The sequence below is a fragment of the Protopterus annectens genome, chromosome 13.part0, assembly GCF_019279795.1.
Source record: "Protopterus annectens isolate FY-2018-M chromosome 13.part0, PAN1.0, whole genome shotgun sequence".
NCBI lineage: Eukaryota > Metazoa > Chordata > Ceratodontiformes > Protopteridae > Protopterus > Protopterus annectens.
In genome coordinates, this window is record NC_056747.1 from 789,613,265 (window position 1) to 789,636,189 (window position 22,925).

The window sequence follows — 22,925 nt, forward strand, 5'->3', positions numbered from 1 at the left end:
AGCTGAGAGGCTAAGATCATGTTCTTCCTTGCTTCTTGATTTACCAGACCGCAGACATGTTTGTTGGTTTGAATTGCAATGGTCCCTAGAGGAAGAGCATCTTGAAATGTCTGCAATGCTAAAAGGACTGCTCTCATCTCCAGAATGCTGATATGCAAATTGGTCTCTTGGGTAGACCATGTTCCTTGAACCGAATATGACCTTTGCATATCTGAGTAAGTTTGACTGTAAAGGACAGGGGCTGTCGAAGAACAGACTACTGAGCAGCTATTATCCATTGAATAACACGCATAAAAACAACATGTTAATCGGACTAATACTACTGACACTGCCATGGAACCCAAGGCTTGAAGAACAAGTCTGGCAGGAGAAGCAGGATGAGAAAGAATTAGATGAACCGGAGATCTGAGTGTGCACACACACTGAGAATGTAAGGACGCAATCTGCTTTATTGTGTTTAGGTGGACACCAATGAACTCCAGGCTCTGTACTGGTATCAGTTTGGATTTGGCAGTAGTGAATGTTATGTCAAGTGATTGGCAAATCTGGTTCAAATACTCCCTAGATTCGTCTAGGAGATGCATGGTGAGAAGCCAGTCATCTAAACATGGAAACACTCAGAATCCTTGTAGTCTCCGTTGAGCTGCTACCACTGCCATACACTTGGTAAACACCATGGGGGCTGTGGTGAGTCCAAAGGACAGGGCTCTGAACTGGTAGTGACTGGCTCCCAGCCGAAAGCATAAAGGTCTTCTGGAATGCCTGTCTATTTTGATGCGATAGTACACATCCTGAAGATTGATGGACCACATCCAATCATCCTTGTGTAGAAGAGGTAGAATGGACTGAACCATGACCATTCGGAACTCTATTTCCTAACAGATTGTTTCAGATTGCTTAGATCCAAAATTGTTCTCCGGTCCCCTGTCTTTTTGGCACTAAAAAGAACCTTGAGTAAGTTCCGATTCATTTTTGGTCTGGTGGAACTTCCTGGATGACTATCTTGTCCAGCAGCTTTTGAATTTCTTGTGCTGCAGCTTCCCTCTGACAGGGTGGAACTTCGAAGAGCTTCTTCCTTCTGGAAATGGGTATCTGGGAAAAGAGTATTAAGTAACCTTTGGATACTATTTTTACCACCCAAGAATCTTTTGTTATACCAACCCAGGCTTCTGGGTGCAAGGACAAGTATCCTCAGACTGTCTCCAGAGGTGAGCAGTTGAGCAGCCCTTCAGGAGCCCTGAAAGGATCTATCCGGGAAGGAAACTTGGGAACAATGACTTGTGTGCCTCCTCTGCAGTGTAGATGACTTCTGTTCAAACTCCTTTCTCTGTCCCTGAAGGAATTTTATCCACTTGAGTCCTGGAAAGATCCTTGGGATTTATGGAGCCACATTTTCTTGCCGTCCCTCTGATTCTTTAAAAGGATCATGGAGGGGTAGAAAAATTAATACCTACAGCAGAAAGAGTCTTTCCTTGTTTTTCACTGTAAAAAAGCATTTCTTTCACAAAAGGGCTAAACAAGAATGTTCTATCCAAAGAAGCACTGATGAAAGAAGACTTGAAAGACTCCGCAAAGTTGCATAGCTGCATCCAGGCAAGTTTCCTTATGGCAATGCTTGAAATGGCCTCCCATGAGGTACCTTCTGCTGCGTGAGAGATCAACTTCACGGATGCATTTGAAATAGATAAGACTAGCCAGCTGAGATGATGATCTTTTGTAATCCTTTGCAGACATCGACTCTGAGAAAGATTTTGACAGTTCAGTGGTCAGATCTCTCTGTAGTCTTGTAAAGTGCACCAGATAATTCAGGGACCTCACGGTAAAGGTTGTTGAAGCAAATATATGCTTTCCAAATCTGTCCAGCTCCCTAGAATCTCTGTTAAGGAAGTAGACAGAGCAGCTCTGTTTCACCAGCTCCTTCTTGATGGCTGCAGCTACAATCACTACATCAACAGGGACTCCTTTGCTCCAGTGGGGTTTTCCTTTGGAGGAGCTAAGATCTTGTCTGGGTGGCGAGGAACAGGGTCAACTGAATCCATCTCCTTCCATGTCTGGCAAGAGACTAGGTCGATATGCTCATCGGCTGGGGGAGTCAACCAATATATAGATAGCTGACAAGTCATTCAATAACCCGTTAGAAAACTGGTTGGTTGGTTCCACTTTTTAAATGAAATAAAAATAAAAATAAAAAAATACAATAATGCGACAACAATTCTCCGTACTAAGCGCTTTCACCCACAATCGTATAGGGCATCTTCAGACTACTCTGAAGATGCCCTATACGATTGTGGGTGAAAGCGCTTAGTACGGAGAATTGTTGTCGCATTATTGTATTTTTTATTTTTATATTTATTTCATTTAAAAAGTGGAACCAACCAACCAGTTTTCTAACGGGTTATTGAATGACTTGTCAGCTTACTAGTTGTTCCAATATATAGATAGGCCAGCACAAAAGTCTCCAAAAATCCTGACTCCTCAGGAGGAGGAGGATTACTGGAGGACCACCCACCTTTCTGCTTAAGGATCTCTCAAAGATCTCCAAATGAGACATTGGGTGGTGACCTGGGGGATCCTTCCTCATCGAAACCAGTAACTTCAGTGAGAGAGTCCAAAGGGGAATCTATGTGCCTCCTCTTGTATGTTCTTTTCCAGTGAACCTTCTTGGGGGATGTTCTGGGGAGGTGTTCAAAAAGAGAGGTAGCTCTTCCATGGGAATCACATGGAGGTTAGATGGAACTGGCTGTCCTTGTAGAGCAGGTTGGATAGGATCAGAGTTCGTAACCGTAGAGGGAAATGGGGTAGGATCCGAGGACGTATGAGAGACTTGGTGGGTAGAATGAGATAAAACCCATTCCAACACCTCAAAGGCAGATAGATCTGGAGAAGCCATGTCTATTCGCACCAGAGCCAAATGTCCCAGCACAGGCAGATCAAGACTCTGACCCGATCTGTGCTTTGAGGAGGAAACTAGACCCGAGCTATCAAATGCAGAGACTCCGGGATCTGACATAATTGGAGTAAACCTCAGCCCCACAGTACACACGGTGAAGCTTCAACTCCAGGACTCATCCTGATCCAAAGGCACAGGGGTGGAACTTATCAGGGAGACTGTCAAGAGTCGAAGAAATAATTCTCTTTGGATCAGACGCCAGAACTCTCGGATCTTGGGGCTCTGAAATCAAAGGATGGACAGGAGAGAGAGATAAAACTGTACAGGTAGTGGCAGGAAGGCTCACTGATCCAATGGGAGATGGAGCTGAAATAATCCCCATCTGGATCTGAGCAACTTTTTCATTATCCTAGCAACATCCACTTGATAAGGTCTACCATAAACTCATATGAGCAAATCCTCAGAGTGTATGACTTGCTAGGTATAGGATGGTAGGGCTGGATGATACAACAAGGAGATCCGAAAGCTAAGAGTCCATGGTGCATCTTTCTGGATCCCAGTAGAGGAATCAGGCAGGAGTGTGTCTTTTCTCCTTTGTTATTTCTGTTATATTTAGAAGCACTAGCAAAGAAAATAAGTGACTCAGAAATTCAAGGATATAATTGGTCAGTGTTCCAAGAAGAGCTGGCTTTATTTACAGCGGATATGGAACCAGAAAAGGACATCTCAGTGTTGTGGAATATTCTGAAACAGCTCCATTTTATCAGAATGCAAAATGAATGAAGCTAAAACAAAGGCTACAGCTATAAACTATGCACTCACACGTGAATTGGTTCAGCAATACCCATGTTTATGGGGACAAGATAAAATGACCTAGGAGAATGGATTAAAAATGATTCAGTTATGACAGCTAAGGATGTATGGGGAATGACTAAATGACAGCAAGACAAAAACAGTAAAAATGTTTTTAGTGCCTTTAATTTTATACACAGGTCAGGCATATTTTTATCAACCAGAGGAGAAGTTGTGAGCAATAATTAAAGAGTTGAAGGATTTTATTTAGAAGGGTAAAAGTCAATAGAATAAGTTGACTCTACCAACTGAACAAGGTGGTTTAGGATTAACCTCATCTGAAGGGATATTTTAGAGCTACACAGTTAAGGCTCTTGTACATAACACAAACAGAAAGCTAAAATTCAAAGTGGAAATGGATGATGAAACAAGGGGAGTCATTCAAGAAATAAGGAAAGAATGGGATTTGGATGCAGATCCTCAAGTAGAATAACAGTCCTACAGATTACATTACCTACATAAAGTAGCAGAAAGTATACTAAGAACTAAACCAACACTGGAATGCAGAAATGAGATTCTGCAGATAGGGATGACTGCAACTAGGTGGTACACAGAATACGTAAGAGGGGGCTGGAATTTACTGGAGGAAGATGGCAAAGGAACCAATTTATTGAGAAGAAATAATTAGCGAAGGAAAGTTAACAGAATGGAAACAGGACAAGATTACATTTGGATTGCAGGCTAGTAATTAATATCAGTTCCAGATATGGAAGGCAAAGTACAGACAAAGAAAAATGCACAGAGGCATCCTAAATGAAAGACCCGCAATGGTTGAGTTTTTAACTGAATCTAGAACAGAACCTTCTGTTAAAAAGGGGTAATTAGTAGGGCACATAAAATACTGCATGGCAACTACAGGAATCAATCAGAAGAGGTCAGAAAAGACTGGGAAGAAAGATTAGATACGCAATTTACACAAACAATGGGAAGACATATGCATGGCTCCCCAAATATGCAATAAAACCTAGAAGGTGTAGGATTTTTGCCTGGAATTGTTTGCATAGATACTTTTATACCCAAAGCAGACTCCAAAAGAATTTTGCTTCGGGTAGATGGCAAATGTTGGAGGTGTGACGTGGAAGAAAGAGGTAACTGGAAACGTGTTTTGGGAATGTAATTAGTTGGCAAACCTTAAAAATTCCTTGCAGAGTATTCGGTCAGGAATACTAGATGGGGAAATAACTGTAACTAAGGAAATTATTTGTTTTTAAGCTGGGATACAGGATTTGAATTGCACAGACACACTAAGGCCTTAAGATTAATTTTGGAGGCTTAGAAATAGGGAATTACTACAAATGGAAATTAAAATTTAAACCAACTATATTTGGATTAGTGAATATTGTAACAGAGATAAAATAACAGGAAGGTGGATCATTAGGAAATGGTAGGTGTAAATTACATAAAAAATGGAAATTGTGGGAACAATACATGCAGAAGAATGTTTTGGAGAAGGAATGAAGTTTAAGAGAAGGCAGGAATTAAATAACGTATGTAATGTTGCTTAGACTGTGGTTCATGTCTACTACACATCATATAATGTTTGCAAATGTGAACTTGCTAATATGGTTTGATAACTTTTATATAAATATAAGTTTGCCTGTGTCACAAGTGATAATTCAATAAATAAAGGTGTTAAAAAAAAAGATGTTCACAAAATTAGTAGCAGCAAGTAACTTGCTCCAAAACTGTTTCTCCTTCTAGGATCTCTTGCCCCCTTACTGAGACCACAGAGAGATAGGAAGGACAGAAGAAATATAAACTTCTGTCTCCAATTGTGACATGTGAAATCCAAAACCACAAGCTACAGAGGATTCAATCTCACACAAGTGAGAAGGCCTGCTTTTTTCCCCTTATTTCATTCCCAGGGAAGGCTAAATTAAAATGTTTTTCACCTTCTAGACCATCAGTGCTTCTTTTCCTTTACACAAATTATTTTTTTCTAAAAATTTTAAGCACAAGTTGCAGAAAAATTAAAAAGCAGCATCAGGAGAAACAGTTAACAACCCTCTGTGCTCCACAAAATCATGGAAATGGCAAGCACGTCTTGCTAATGCTTTTGTATTAGATATTGTAAAATGCTATGGTATCTCTTTATCCAGCTGTTTCACATGACACTAGCATTTATGATGGAACTTCTGAATGTATTCGATGGTTGCCAAATCATTATTTGGTAATTCTTCTTGGAGACGTTATCAGAATCACTCCAACTGAAGAACAATTTACTTTGTGAGGGTGGCCTAATGGTTAAGGTGTTTGCCTTACAAACACAAGCGTACAGGGTTTGAATCTCACAGGGGATAATTGGCTAGGCTTAAAATGGCTCGCAAGGGCAGTTAGCCTAGTACTAATCTATGAACCTACTAATCTATGAACCTATGAACCTATAAAGCTTACACTGCATAAAGACAAGGAAATGAACAATGAGCATTCAACAGAGTTATAACAAGGGAACCCAGCTCCTTGGGCAGCACACCTACTTGCCATTCCCTTCCCCTGCTTAACATTAAAAAGTTTTGCAGCTGACAAGCCACCAATTATATTACTGTAACTTGCAGTCAGTTTGTAAACTGTCCACCTGTCTTGTATTTTAAAAGTAATGTTGAACTCATTTACAAGTTGTCAACAAGCAAACAGCTGCAATCATTTAGCAGACAAATTACATGCCGTCCAACTTTTTAAACATTCTGTACCCCCCTACAAGCTGGTGTTCAAGTTAAAAGTCCTGTTTTCACCGCCCTTGCTTTGGCACTGACATTCAAATCAGACAGAAAAAAAGAAAAGTGAAACACGTGGTGCACTCGCCTTTGTAGCTCAGCTGCCCTATATCGTTAAGTGGCCGCAACTGTGTGGCTTTGAGCATTCAACTTCAGAAAAAAGTTTGTCCTAAAAACTGAAGTCTGCCTTCACTTACTCCCAATAATATGACTTTAAGCAGCAATGATCCTTAAGATGAAAGTAAACAGAAGTAGGGTCAACCAACAAAAACATTTTGAGATTAAAATTCAACTGCAGAAGCTCTATAAAATTACACTGATTACCCAGGGAAAGCGGTCAAAGAATCAGAGATTTTTAAACAACTGTTGTTTAAATATTAAAAAAAGACACAATGAAACAAAATGATGAACGTTTAAGCATTACACCCCATTAGTCAAAGAAGCAAACATTGGCTTGGGAAAAAGTTGGGTAACAGTAATCTCACAAGCTGGAAAGCAACTCTGAATGACAGATCAGTAGATGGGAATCCAAGAAAAACAGAATATGCTTCATCATCATAATCAAAAAGGAAAATTTGTTATCTGACATCCACTTAAGGAAGAAAAATGACTGCATGTAGTCATTCTTGAGAAATGTATTAGTGCACATAGGGAGGTCTATGTGAAGATATTAACAAGGGGGACCATTGTTTGAAGAAACATTAACCTTTTTCTTTTAATAAATTAAGATACACTAGCAAAAGTAATATAATCAAAACCTTCTTGAACTCATGGCAGAATACATGATGGTAGACAACCAGAGGACTTCTTTCCCTTCCTATAACGATTACACAAACCTAGAATGAAGGATGAGGGGAGGTTAAAAAAAAAAAAAACCACCAAGAACTATGGCACTGAAATCAGCACTATGTAAATTGCTGTTCTGTGTTAAATCTAAACCAGTTTCAGCAATTGTTATACACAAAGAACAGTATAGTGAGAGGTCAAAAAATACCTGGACATCCAGCAGTGTAACAAAGAGCTAGACAATGGAAGCACTGAATCAGACGTACCAGAAACTACCAACAAAAGCATTCTTCTGAATTTCACCTTGTACCTAATGCTGTCATCTTCTCTGTCAGAATCCATCTTGCTTTCACAAAACCTCTTCAAGAGGAGTGCAAGCTAGAATATTTTAAGTTACCAAAATGTCAAGTTTTCAGAGAGAAAAAGGGTGGGGATTTTCTCTCACCTCTTTTTTGTAAGAAATACTGAAGAAAGGGATTACAGCTAAAACAGTAAATTTTAAAGCTCGAAATATAAATCACATTTAGAGAGGGAGTGATTTAATAAAAGGATACACAGCAAATTGTGTTTCAAAACAGTCTTTCCCTGGACAAGAGAAAAAATAATCAACACATAGTATACTTTTTTAATTCGCAATTTGTATTTTTTTTCATAAAGGCAGGCTTGGCAGTATTTATTCACTAGGCTAGGTAGTATTTATTCAGTTTAAAATTCATACCCACTATGAATGCTATAAAAAAGTATACTCTGAATTCTAGCGATACATACAGTTGGGTGTGGGTTGGAAGCCTGCTTGGAACGACTACAAGTAAGGTCAGCAGTGTGTGCTATTGCATTTTAAAGACATTTTACCAATATGTACTACGGGAAGGACAGCAAGTATTATTTATAAAATCATAAAAAGTGCTTACTATATACAATATATACATGGGCTCCCTTCAGAAGCTCGAAATACTGAAATCTCGAATTTCAGTATCTCAAGCCCCAAGAAGCCGAATCCACAGAACAGCGAAAGTTCAGAAGTGAGAAAATTCTAAACCTCGAATACCGTAGGTTTTGAATTCTGCACTTCTGAACTTCCACTGTGGTCATGTATTCAGGTAAGTGTGTGTGTGTGTGTGTGTGTGTGTGTGTGTGTGTGTGTGTGTGTGTGTGTGTGTGTGTTAAGGGGTTTGGGTAAGGGCTGTGGTGGGTGTGTCAGTGTGTTATGTTGTTGTGATGTTTGTGTGTGAGAAGAATGTAGCTTGTGCGGTGGTATTTTGTGTGTGTTTGTATGTAGGGCAACCTCAGAGTGAAAATATTTAAGTGGGGGGGTGCAGGGGGGGCTTGCCCCCCTGCTTTCATGTAGTAGAGAGATTGTGTGTTTGTGTAGAGAATTGTGTGTGTGTGTGTGTGTGTGTGTGTGTGTGTGTGTGTAGTAGTACCGCAAAATTCAAAACCTCCGTTATTCAAGGTTTTGAAATTCGGGGTTTTCAGTTTTCATTGTTCTGTGGATTCGGCTTCTAGAGGCTTGAGATACTGAAATTCGAGATTTCAGTATTTTGAGCTTCTAAAGTGAATCCACACACACACACATGTATGACACACACATATATGCCAAAGATGGAATCAGTAATCCTCTAACAAATGGGAGACGCTTTTAGTCAAAATGTTCAACTCAGTTTTGACAGCAGAATCTTTGAAAAATGTATATATTATCTATCTTGATCTATTACATCTATAGATGCAATGCCTGCCTTTTAAATGACTATTATATCTTCCCCCTTCTCCCCTTTTTCCTCTATCCCTCCTGCTTACATTACCATATGTTGTTTGTCAACTATACATTTGTTAGTGTATTCAGCTACAACTGACACACAAAACAGTTTGCAGATGTAACGGTTTTATTATTTTTGTCTAAACTTAACTACATATTATAATTCTGAGCATTCTATGTCAATTTATACTTACACTATCATTTTCTGAATTTACTTTTACTTTGTCATATGTATTCCATCTTCTTTGTGTCTGACTCTTGCTTGCTACTGATTTCACTCACATTGTGTTTCTTGTTTTTGCTTATGTGGAGATTTTCTCCCTGGGCCTCCACTGAAAACGGACCTGTGTCCAGTCAGAATTTCCCAGTAAACAAATGTAAATACATAAATAAATAATTTAGATGTCAAGAAATAAGATCCACAATGTTTTTAAACCCATTAAGACAGTGGTGGGGTTTGGGCGGGATGTACTAATGCACATCGCAGGGGTACTAAAAAAAAATTACACCCAAGAACATACATACCCTTAAAGGACAATTATGGCCTAAATGCAACATTTCATTTCCTCAGAGTTCACTTCCGTCCCTATGGTAGGATCCCCATACTTTCCCTTTATAAAAGCCTGATTTAGCAAGTTTCATCCACTATGTGGCATTTCTTTCCTAATCTGTTTTCTTAGTGCACACCATACTAGGGCTGAATGAAAATCTCATGATACTTTCATTAGGAAGTCCTTTTCCTTGCTATTGAGTCACAATGCGGATTACATTTGGAAGTAGTTTTGCTAAGGAAAACAAGTACAGCACAGTACTGGAAGCTCTCTTTTACTTTAAGCCCATTAAGGTCATCAAACTATTCAGGCTTAAAACATATAGCTCTGGCTTTGTGCTGCCATATAAATCAAAATTATTTCCTTTTCCTGGGTCTGTATACTTGGTAAACCTTTCATAGTCTAAAGACAAACACCTGATAAACACAGAGGTGAACTTCACTAATTAGATGAGTTTTTCAAGTCAGGAAATAGCACCATGGCTGACTCTTAAGAAGGGGGCTGGCATAATGGTTAAAGTGTTTACCTTACACAAAATGTACAGGGTTTGAGTCTCACATTTAACAGAAACTGACTAGGCTTCAAAATGACCCACAAGAGCAGTTTAACCTAGCACTTACTTATGACTCAAACCTCACAATATATTTAAAATATTAATTCTCAGTTACTTGTTTATCCTTTTTCAAGAGCTGTTCGTACATGGTTTAATATATATGCAAGAGATATTGTCGAAAAGTCATTGATTTTTACTGAGCATTCCCAAACTTGACACAGGTTTTAGGTTTTCCCATTGTAAAGTCATCAGCTTTAATCTCAAAAAGTGCCTTATGGGCAGGAAATAACTTTCCATGAAAACAAGATCCCATCAGAACTGCCTGTCTTCATGTGGGCATAAAGTGTTAGTAAAACAAATTAAAATCAGTAATAAGTAGTGCTGGCAGGTTTTGGCTGTGTACAGGTTCATAGGTGCATACTAGGCTAATGATCAATGGGCCTAGTCATGTAACCCAAATGTATTCCACGAGTTACTGTGCCTTAGAGGTTATTTTAATGGGTGTATGTTAGTCAAGGCATGATCTAATTGTCATCTCTGTCAGTCAGAGATATAGGTGCCACACCACAGGTGAATTTCTGACTTCATATTCATTGGTCCGGGTTGCTCTTGAACAGGATTAGGGAAAGACTCAGCTTCAAATGGATGGAAAGCCTATTCCAGAGAATGTGGATTCTCTGAAATATGTACCTGTCTGTACATTTCCTGTTTAAGTTGCCAGCAAAGTTTAAATAATTCGCTCTAGTAGTTTGGCACTGTTCTGTTTGCAGACATTAGAGCAGGATCCATGATTTCCTTGTATGCCAAGCAGAAATCATGTCTCAGCAGTCTGTAGGAAATAGAGTACAGAAGGCTTTGATGCAATCTCCAGAGGACATTGTATTTATGCCCTGTATTCTTTTTGTGGGAATTTCTGTGGACACACCAGCTGTATGTCCCTGGTTGCATAGATACACAAAGGGGTATTATACTCAATGATTGGTCTGATGATAGTTGAATGCAGTAGCATGACAGCTTCCCTGAATTAAGGCACCATTATCCTTACTTATAAGTTGAGTGACACAGAATGATTTTCTTGCAACCTTAGACACATGTTGGTAGGAAGCCAGGTTACTAGCTACAGGGGTTCCCAAATCCCAGACTACTCTCTCTCATTTTAAGGGTGTTTCATCAATAAGGTAGTTTCTCTGTGTAGCCGATTTCTCAAAAGGTACTATTATGCATTTAAACGCACTGAATTTTACTCTGTGGCTTTGGCACCAATCATTTATCTATGTCAGACCTTTTAAGATGTTAGCACCTTTCAGGGGGGGTTCTATGATCGCTCCTGGCTTGCAATCATCAGTCTTGTTAAGCCAGAGGGCTTTGACTTCAGAAAAATAGATGCCAAACAGAAGAGGACCCAGCACATAGCCCTGGGGGACACCACTGCTGATCGGCCTATTTGTGGAGGTGCTGTCTCCAAACTTAACTTCCTGGGTCCTATCTGTATTCCAGCTGGCTATTCACAGAGTTACATGGGCATTTGCATGCCTAATTCTGTTTACAACGCCCAAGTGTGGTATTGTATCAGATGTCTTAGCTAGGTCAAAATAGGTGGTATGTACTGTTCTGGGCTCATCCATTGCCTTAGTGACTTTCTCAGTGTCATCCATCAGGTTAAGTAGGCATGTCCCACCTATGATGAAAAGTTGGAACCACTGTCGGAGGGTTTCCTAAGTCGCTGTTAATCATTTTCATAATTCTTCCCATGGCTTTGCATGACACTACTCTGACTAATGTGTCTATTATTCCTGGTATCCGTTGATGGTCCACCTTTGTGCAGAGGGATCACTGCTACAGTCTTCCATTCACATGCCACGAAGGCTATGGTTGAACAATGCACCAGTGGCCCTGATAGGTCATATTTCAGGTTTTGAGGCATGCTGGGAAATTATCAGGACCCAACGAAGCTGCATTCTTGGCCTTAGAGAACACATCTAAGACCTGCTCCCTGTTGATAGTGGGAGGGATTATGTTAGATGCCATTTCCTAGGTGGCGGATTGGGGTGAGAGAGGGATTAAAGTTGGAGATGAATTTCTCAAGACAAACAATTTGCTATACCTCCCAATTCTGTGAATGTGGCTACATTTACCAACAGTTTGGCACAGTGTAGTGTGCTGCCTTTAAGACTGGACATTATTAAAGAAAGCTTTATGGTTGTCCTTAGACTAGGATGCTATCTTTTCCTCAAAATTTGCTTTGTTGGACTTAAATAGTCCTCCCAGTTTTCTATCCAATTTGATGACAGAGTTATGTTTTTGGTATTACACGTCTAAATTTTAGCTATGACTTTTTTCTTTTGTTGTACCACCTGTTTAATTTTGGATTCCACTAGGGTGTTTTGGTTTTTGAATTAGTTTTGGGCTTACTTCTGGCAAGCACAGCAGCCTCTATGCATTCATTGACAGGGTTATACAGTGCTTCTGTGAATAACTCTACATAAGCTGATGCGTTTTCTGGGTTTGGAGGGGGCTTTAAAATTTGACAGGTTATCACTTAAGAGATAGTTTGCTTTGGAGTGGTACTTTCGAACCTTTACAGGGCTAGCTGTACTGAACTGATTCTTATTTCTAAGGAGACTGCTTAGTGGTATGACCTCACCAGAGAGCACATGACATGGAGGTTTGAACCTCTAAGCAGACAAACGCACTAACTGGTCTAAGGTGTTTGTGCTTACAAAGTTTAGAAATCTCTATGGCAACAAATATGAGGACTTGCAGGATTCCCAGTTTATAGAACAATTGAGGTCCCACCATAAGTATGATATTTGATGGAATGGTGAGTATGTCCAACTCTTAAGTATCAGCTCTAGGTTTTATGGGGCGTACAGGAAGGCTAATAACTTGCTAGGATATGGTATGAGGCTGTCTACAGTAATCTGGATGTGAAGAAACATCTCTAGTGCTCAGTCTGTTTAAAGAACCTACAGGTATGCTTGTTATTGATGTAGATCGAGACATTTCCACCTTTAGACCCTATCTGTGCAGTTGCTGATCTAAATATAGAAAAGACATTAAAGTCTTGCACTGCTAAGGTACACACTGTGGTTTCAAACCATGTCTCGGTAACTGCACAGATGTCTGCATTTGCAAGGTGAGGAGAGCTTGGAAGAAGTGAAGTTTCTTGTTTAGACTCCTGGCGTTGACCACCAACACCTTTAGATTTCAATGGACAGGTTTTGCTATGTTGAAAGGTTTGGCAATTTGGCATTACCTAAAAAAGGCTGTATTGTGGAGGACACTTTTATTCAACATTTGAAAGCCTAAACGGGACAGTTGAAGACCATCCTTGGTTAAGCAACACGGTTCATTAACCATGTCCTCTCATGCTGACAAATATTATATCCCCAATCACACCACCAAAAACTATGCCAGTTTTCAATGTCAATCATCTTCTGTTTCTATTGTGGCACCATCCTTGATGAAGGTACAATGTTGCTCAATTCTAGGTACATACCAGCCTGTGACACACAGTCCAAGAGCACTGTAATACATCTCTCTCCCCATAAAGTCTATGGAGGTACATCTCAGGTCAATTAGACCTATATGGACTAGGACTGGTTAATACAGGTAACTGTGGAGCAATGACAAAGTGCACTGTGCAACTTGGCAGATCCTGCCAATGACAGGTAACTGATCATTATTTTTTTCCTTGTTCAGCCTGGTGAATGAGATACCACTATGTTGTACAATAGAATCCCCTATGACTAGAGTCCTGATTAGTATACTGGCTTGCATTATGGGCTTAGTAGTTGAGGCTCCACTGAGTATGGCTGTATGTGCAGTGCAAGATGGTGTTTCTTATCTGGTGATTTTGCATCTGCTATGGATAACTTTTGCAGGTGGAATGTCTAGGAGTTCTTTGGGAATATTGCATTTAATTGCCACAGCATAAGTAGGTCTATATGTAGGGTGCATACTGTGTATGGTGTATGCAGCAAGTGAGTTTCTGACAGATTGTTATTATGAGTGTTTGCTTGCAAAAAATTTGCCTGCAGAGACGTGTGTGTATACACATTACATACATATATATATATATATATATATATATATATATATATATATATATATATATATATATATATATATATATATATATATATATATATATATATATATATATATATATATATATATATATATATATATATATATATATATATATATATATATATATATATATATATATATATATATATATATATATATATATATATATATATATGCACACACATATATATATTTATATTTATATTTATATATATATATACACACACACACACACACACACACACACACACACATACATGCATATACACACACACACACACACACACACACACACACCTACCTCACATCCTGCATTGCTTCTTTGAGGATTACATGGTTGTCAATGATCATCAAACAAGTTTTACTTGCCTCAACACACCCATATCCACCAAACTGGGAGGGGAGAATCTGGGAAAGTGCATACCCATGATGGGTAAGCTATAAGGGTACGGTCCATGAGGGGTTAACAGTGGGCTGACTAAGGGTGCTTTTGGTGCTAGAGACTACACTAGATTGTATAATACTAAATTCAATGGGCAGTGCTCCTTAACACACAAAAGTACAGTTGAGTACACTTACCATAAATGTAGATGTTCAACTGTACTCACTGTTGCAGTCATCACATTTGGGTGATCTGCTTGCACTAGCCCTCAGTCGGCCTGATTATCTAAGTCTTGGGTCCTGCGTCAGTTGCTTTCTCATCTTCCGTGACGTCAGATAGTCAGGGGTATAAAGCATGCAGCCAACGCCATTACATCAGTTTTTCTTGTCCCAGATGTCAGGTGCCCCCCTAATGGGGAGCAATTAAACATAAAAACACAAACGTATACCTCCAACAAAAAAGCAAATACACCAAAAAGGCTTTTAAGCATAGTAAAGGAAAGTAGAGGTATAGCCAAAAGAAGTTAGGGGGAAGGAGGGAGGGCTAATCAGGACTGCAACAGTGAATACACTCGAACATCTACATTTATGGTACGTGTACACAACTGTACAATATTCTTCGTGTTTCACTGTTGCAGTCATTACATTTGGGTAGATTCCCAAAGCTATGGTTGGGAGGAGGAGTTTAGGTAGCATTAGGGCCAGCTATAAGGCCTTGCAAGATTGCAGTGGCAAAGCAAGCTCTGGATTTAGAGAAAACTGGCAAATGATAATGCTTGGTGAAAGTATGTACAGAACTCTAGGTAGCAGCTTCTAGGATGTCCCTGGTAGGAACACCTCTGAGAAAGGCTGTAGAAGTAGATGCAGCCCTGGTGGAGTGAGGTCTGATCCCCTGGGGGATAGGTTTTCCATGGTGCTTATAGCAGAAATGAATGCAATGGCTTATCCATTTAGAAATGGTTTGTTTTGAAATAGCCTTTCCCTCTGCCCCTGCTGCAAATGCTACCAGCAGTTGTTCAGATTTTCCTTGAGGTTTAGTCCTGTCCAAGTAGAATCTAAGTTGTCTGTGCACATCCAAGGAATGCAAAATCTGTTCCCCTTTGTTCTGTGGATAGGGAAAGAAGGTTGGCAAATGAATGGACTTAAGAGCCACACTGGATACCACCTTGGGCATGAAGGATGGATTGGTCCTGAGTGATACCCTGTCTGCATGAAAGATGATGAAAAGGCTCAGGGCCTGTAATTCAGATACCCTTCTAGCTGAAGTGATTGCTAAAAGGAAAGCTATTTTCCAAGAAAGAAATTTTAAGTTTGCAGTAGCAGCTGGCTCGAAAGGAGGTAGAGTGAGTTTTTCCAATACAACGTTAAGGTCCCAAGCTGGGGTTGGTGCTCTCCTGGGTGGTCTCAAATTTTTGGCCCCTCTGAGGTACTGCTTGAGCAGTGGATGAGAGAAGAGGGGAGGTTCTGTGTTATAATGAGCTGAAATGGCTGAGGCGTGAATTTTAATTAAGGAAAAAGACAGGCCCTTGTGAAGCATCTCAACTAAGTATTGTAAAATCTGAGGTAAATTGGGCGCTGCTGTGCTCATTCCTTGAGACTGGTTCCAGGCACAGAATCTTTTCCATTTTTCAGCATAAGATTTTCTAGTACTAGGCCTCCTTGCCTCTAAGATGACATCCATCACAGGTTTGCTGAGGGATGGTAAGGGAGAGATTAAATAATTAGCCAGGCTGCAAGGTTCAGTGTTGGAAGCTTAGAGGATGCAGAATCTGGTTCTCCTGCTGAGAGAGCAGGGAAGGAGTCTGAGGCAGGTGACATGGAGATAACCGTGATGCACTGCGCAGGAGGGGGTACCCGTGTTGGCACGGCCAGTCTGGAGCAATTAAAATCATCCTTGGTTTGTCCTGTTTGACTTTTAGTAGTACTTTGGAGAGCAGAGGCAGCGGGGGGAAGGCATAGACTGATAGGTTTTTCCAGCTGAAGGACAGAGCATCCACTTTCCAGGCTTGTTTGTGGGGAGTCCTTGTGCAAACTTTATCCAATTGGTAGTTCTGGGGGGAGGCAAACAGGTCTATATCTGGGCTCCCCCGTTCGCTTGTCAACATGTTGAAAATCCTTTGTTCCCGTTTCCACTTGTGTGGGTCCATGAGGTTTCTGTTTAGTCCGTCTGCCAGTATATTTAATTTTCCTGGCAGGAATTTAGCTTGTAGGTGCACTTGGTAGCTCAAGGCTGTGTTCCACAATGCCATGGCTAGTCTGCAGAGGGGATAAGAATGTGTACCCCCTGCTTGTTTACCGTCTTTACCATTAATTGTCCTGGAAGAATGTAGTCCTTGAAGGCTGTCAGAGCATTCTGTACAGCTAACATTTCTTTTTGATTGATATACAGGTGCATTTGACTTGGATTCCATTTGCCTGAATGCACTTCCCTGCCAGGTGAGCCCCCCCATGCATAGTCTGATGCATCTGTTGTTAGGGTTTGGGCGGCACGGGGTGGTGTGAAAGGTAGTCCCTTGTTTTGGTGGCAGGCCTCTGCCCACCAAAGGAATTCTAGGTGTAGGCAAGGTATGACGGGAATCATTGTTTCTAGGCTGTGAGAATGTTGGCTCCATAGGCTTTTTATATACCACTGTAGTTTCCTCATATGCAGTCTTACATATGGAATTAGAAGAATGCAGGAGGCCATGAACCCCAAGGCTTGCAGTATTTGTCTTGCAGATAGCACGTTTTTTGTGGCCACTTGTTTGAAGTAGGTTGTCAAATGAATTTGCTTTTCTGGCGTAAGGTAAGCCATCTGGGAAGTTGTATTCAAGCTTTCTCCCAGGAATGTAACTTGTTGACAGGGTACCAGTTGTGATTTCCTTTAGTTTATGGTGTACCCTAGACTAGTTAGAACCCTTTTTACAAACGACAGATGATTCCAAAGTATGTCCTAGCTTTCTGCCTGAATTAGACAATCATCCAGGTATGGGTAAATTTGAATACTTCTTTGCCTGCAAAATGCAATCACTGGAGTTAGGCACTTTGTGAATACCCTGGGCATAGTACATAAGCCAAAGGGCAGTGCAGAGAACTGATAGTGTGTGTAGCCTGCTTTGAAGCGTAGGTATTTTCTGCAAGATTCCCTAATTGGGATGTGCAGGTATGCTTCTTTTAAATCTAGTGTTGCCAACCAGGCGTCTTTGCTTAGCATAGGAAGTAATCAGCATCTTGAATTTTGGAATCTTCAGAAAGGTGTTCAGAGTAGACTGGTCCAGGATTAGATGCCATGATTTGTCTTTTCTGGGTACCAGGAAAAGTCTAGAGTAGAAACCTTGTCCCTTTTCCTCTTCTGGTACCAGTTGAATAGCCCCCATGCTTAAGAGAGAAAGTACTTGTTTTTGAGCTTCTTCCCACTGATTTGGGGGTAGGTCCGACCACCCACTTGGAGTTGGCAACGTGTGGAAGTGAATTCTGTATCCCTGGGACACTATATTTAAAACCCATTTTAATGAGTTCCCAGTTCTTTCAATGAAGAGCAGTCTTTCCCACCAAAAGTCAGAAGATAAGTGCTTGGAAATTTTAAAAGGAAGTCATTGAGACAGTTTACCATAGGAGGGTGTCTTGTTATTCCCAGTCTTGGAAGTGGATGCCGCCCCCCCCCCCCCACTGCTTAGTTCTGCGAGTCCACTGGGACTGAATCCTGGGGGTTTTGCTGTGTCTGGCTTTGGCTTGAGAAGACCTGGAAGGAGCTGGAAAGGACCAGTTCTTAGAAGGCCAGTGTCTACTAAATCTAGGAGGCTGAACTTGTAAAAAAATCTTTTAACAGTTTGCATAGATTTAGCTTTATCTTCAGCCATGTTGCCAAGCAGGCGGTCCTGATTTAAAGGAGCATCCAACAATTTAGCTTTAACATGATCAGGCAAAGATTGCTCCTTAAGCCAAGCATGCCTTCTAAGCACAGACCCAGTAACAGCAGCCCTGCAAGAAGCCTGTAATGAATCAAAACCACATTGCAAAGTATGTTTTCCAACTTGTTCAGCAGAATGCATTAAATCCTGTAAGTCTTTATTTTCCACACAGTCAGGAATCAACATAATTTTCTGTTTAAGCAGTCCAATAACATGCTGCTGATATTTTAACATATGAAATTGGCAGTTTAAAGCTCTAATTGCCAAGGTTGCTGAAGTAAAAGCCTTTTTGCCCCATCTATCCAGCGCCCTGGAGTCTCTATCAGAAGGGGTAGGATTTTTAGCAGTAGAAGCCTTAATGCCCTTGGGCCCTGTGAAATAGGCTCTGGATTTGCAATAGGATTTTTGAAAAGGAACTTGTGGGAATCAGGGACCCTGTAGTGTCTGTCAGGTCTACTGGGAGCAGGAGGCAGGGAATCGGGGGCCAAACTGGATTCCGAGAAAGCATCATCAACAATGTCTAGTACAGGAGGAATAGCCAAAGGCCTATGCTGAGGTAGGAGAAGGAAATCCCTAAGTGTCTTTTTTGAATCAGAAAATTCCTGTCTTTCCCAGTGAAAATGCTCCCTCAGAGTATGCAAGGTTTCCCCAAAAGAAAAATCCTCTGGAGGGGAAGCAGAGGGAATACAGTCCTCTGCGTCAGAATCCTCATAATTAGGTAAGGACAAATTCAGGTCATCAGGAGAGTCAGAAAAAACATAATCCTGATCAGAAGATTCATAATCAAGCTCAGCCCTAGGCTTCTTAGAGGGGGGGAGGGTTGGCGACCCCTGATTAGAGTTATTAGATCTTCAGCCATTTTTATCATTTTTTGTTTAGGCATAGAGGCCTGAGCATGTGGCCTCGGCATTGGTTTTTTAGGCATGGATCGAGATTTAGGCCTTAGTAATGAAGGAGGCGTCGATTTAATACGCAAGTCCGTAGGGCTGAATACACCCTCAGAAGCCAGTGCCTGCACAGCAGCTCCGGACCCATCCAAGGTGGAGACATCTGCGGGTTCCATAGTTGAAGTACCTCGTGGCATACTCCGAATGGGTCCCAGTAGAGGCCTGCGAATCAGAAGTAGTGGGTATCAGAGGTTGCGAAAGCGCCTCACTGAGTACCGGCGACTGGCTTAGGAGAAGCGTCGTCGGCAGTTTTGGACCTCGGCAGCCTGTCTTTATCTTTGCATTTTTTCAGAATTCTGGTAGTCGGATGGCTAACCGACAACATTTCTGGATAATTAAACCAAGAACCGAAATATTTAGAGGCAAAAATATACAGACGATGGATAGTGCACTGATTAAATAAAGCACAAAACCGACCACAGGATACGTCGTGGTCAGGGCCTAAGCAAGGAATACAGTACGAATGAAAATCTTTATGAGGTATTTGCTTTCCACAAGTAATGTAATTATTAACTTTTACTGACATCGGGAGGAGCAAGAAAAAGTTCCCCAATGGGGTACTTAGCTTTTAGTTGAAGACTTCGGTTCTGAAACTGGAAAACGAAAATTTCAGAAGTCGGCTGACCGGCACTTGCAAACTGCTTCTGCTTCGGGCACCGCACGGCAAGAAAGACTGATGTAATGGCGTGGGCTGCATGTTTTATACCCCTGACGACCTGACGTCATGGAAGAAGGGACAGCAACCGACGCAGGAAGACTTTGTTAATCAGGCTGACTGAGGGCAACTCTGCAAGCAGATTACCCAAATGTAATGACTGCAACAGTGAAACACGAAGAACATCTGCTCGAGCAGTGGGTGAGAGAAGAGGGGTGGTTCTGTGCTGTACAGCTGAAATGGCTGAGCGTGAATTTTGATGGAGGAAAAAGAAAGGCCCTTGTGAAGCATCTCAGTTAAGTACAGAAGAATCTGAGGTAAACTGGGCACTGCTGTGGCCATTCCCCGAGTTTGGTTCCAGGCACAGAATCTTTTCCATTTTTCAGCATAAGATTTTCTAGTACTAGGCCTCCTTGCCTCCAAAATGACATCTAACACTTGTTTACTGAGGGATGGTAACAGAGAGATTAGGTAATTAGCCAGGCTGCCAGGTTTAGGGTTTGAAGCTGAGGGTGCAGAATCTGGCTCTCCTGCTGAGACAGCAGGGTAGGAGTCTGAGGCAGGTGCCATGGAGCCAGCCGTGACACTGCGCAAGAGGGGGTACCAGTGTTGGTGTGGCCAGTCTGGTGCAATCAGTATCATGCTTGGTTTGTCCTGTTTGATCTTTAGTAGTACTTTGGAGAGGAGAGGCAGAGGAGGAAAGGCATAAGCTGATAGATTTTCCAGCTGAAGGACAGAGCATCCACTTTCCAAGCTTGTTTGTGGGGAGTCCTTGTGCAGAATTTGTCCAATTGGTAGTTCTGGGGGGAGGCAAACAGGTCTATATCTGGGCTCCCCCATTTGTTTATCAACATGTTGAAAATCTTTGGTTCCAGTTTCCACTCGTGTGGGTCCATGAGATTTCTGCTTAGTTCATCTGCCAGTGCATTTAGCTTTCCTGGCAGGAATTGAGCCTGTAGATGCACTTGGTAGCTCACGGCTGTGTTCCAGAGAGCCATGGCTAGTCTGCAGAGAAGGTAAGAATGGGTACCCCCCTGCTTGTTTATGTACCACATAACAGTGGTGTTGTCAGTCTTTACCATTAATTGTCCTGGAAGAATGTGGTCCTTGAAGGCTGTCAGTGCATTCTGTACAGCTAACATTTCTTTTTGATTGATATGCACATGCATTTGACTTGGGTTCCATTTGCCTGAATGCACTTCCCTGCCAGGTGAGCCCCCCCATGCATAGTCTGATGCACCTGTTGTTAGGGTTTGGGCAGCAGGATGTAGAGTGAATGGTAGTCCCTTGTTTTGGTGGCAGGCCTCTGCTCACCAAAGGAACTCTTAACTGAAGGCAAGGTATGATGGGAATTATTGCTTCTAGATCCTGAGAATGTTGACACCACAGGCTTTTTAGATACCATTGTAGTTTCCTCATATGCAGTCTTGCATATGGAATTAGTAGAATGCAGGAGGCCATGAAACCCAAGGCTTGCAGTATTTGCCTTGCAGACAGCACGGTTTTTTGTGGCCATTAGTTTGAAGTAAGTTGTCAAATGAATTTGCTTCTCTGGTGTGAGGAAGGCCATCTGGGAAGTTGTGTTCAAGCTTGCTCCCAGGAATATAATTTTTTGACAGGGTACCAGATGTGATTTCTTTTTGTTTATGGTGTACCCCAGACAAGTTAGCATCTTTTGTACAAATGCCAGATGATTCAAGAGTATGTCTTTCTGCCTGAATTAGACAATCGTCCAGGTATGGGTATATTTGAATATTTCTTTGCCTGCAAAATGCAATGACTGGAGCTAGGCACTTTGTGAATACCCTCGGTGCAGTAGATAAGCCAATGGGCAGTGCAGAGAACTGATAGTGCATGTAGCCTGCTTTGAAGCATTGGTATCTTCTGCTAGATTTCCTGATTGGGATGTGCAGGTAGGCTTCCTTTAAATTCAGTGTTGCCAACCAGGCATCTTTGCCTAGCACAGGAAGCAACTGGTGAAGAGTTAGCATCTTGCATTTTTGAATCACCAAAAAGGTGTTTAAGACAGAAAGGTCCAGGATAGGATGCCATGGGTTGTCTTTTCTGGGTACCAGGAAAAGTCTTGAGTAGAAACCTTGTCCCTTTTCCTCTTCTGGTACAGTTTGAATAGCCTTTATGTTTAAGAGAGAGTGTACTTGCTTTTGAGCCTCTGCCCACTGCTTTGGCCAACCGTTTGGGGTTGGTAACATGTGGAAGTGAAATCTGTATCCTTGGGAAACTATATTTAAAACCCATTTGTCCTGGGTAATGAGTTCCCAGTTTTTTGCCTGCAGAACAATCTTTCCCCCTAAAGGAGCAGTCAGTTGAGAAGTGCTTGGAAGTTTTAAAGTTAAGTCATTGAGACAGTTTACCATTGGAGGGAGTCTTACTACTCCCTGATTTGTAAGTGAGAGCTCCCCACTGCTTGGTCCTGTGCGCACCCTGAGACTGAAGCCTGGGTGTTCTGCTGGTTCTGGGTTTGGACTGAGAAGGACTGGAAAAGGTAGGAAAGGTCCAATTCTTAGAGGGCCAATGCCTACTAAATCTTGGAGGCTGTACTTGTAGGAAATATTTAACAGTTTGCATAGATTTAGCTTTTTCTTCCATCTTTTTAAGAACAACTTCTGCTTGGTTGCCAAACAGGCAGTCCTGATTTAAGGGAGCATCCAGCAATTTAGCTTTAACATGATCTGGCAAAGAGTGCTCCTTAAGCCAAGCATGCCTTCTAAGTACAGACGCAGTGACAGCAGCCCTGCAAGATGCCTCTAGTGAATTAAAACCACATTGCAAAGTATATTTTCCAACCTGCTCAGCAGAATGCATTAAATCCTGTAAATCCTTATTATCAGCACAGTCAG

General features: G+C 41.3%; 1 protein-coding gene across 1 annotated transcript in view; it reads right to left on the reverse strand.

Moving 5' to 3' along the window:
- Positions 1-22,925, reverse strand: part of NCOR1 (nuclear receptor corepressor 1) — a 4,682,182-nt gene that overhangs the window by 419,606 nt on the left and 4,239,651 nt on the right. The window lies entirely within an intron of this gene.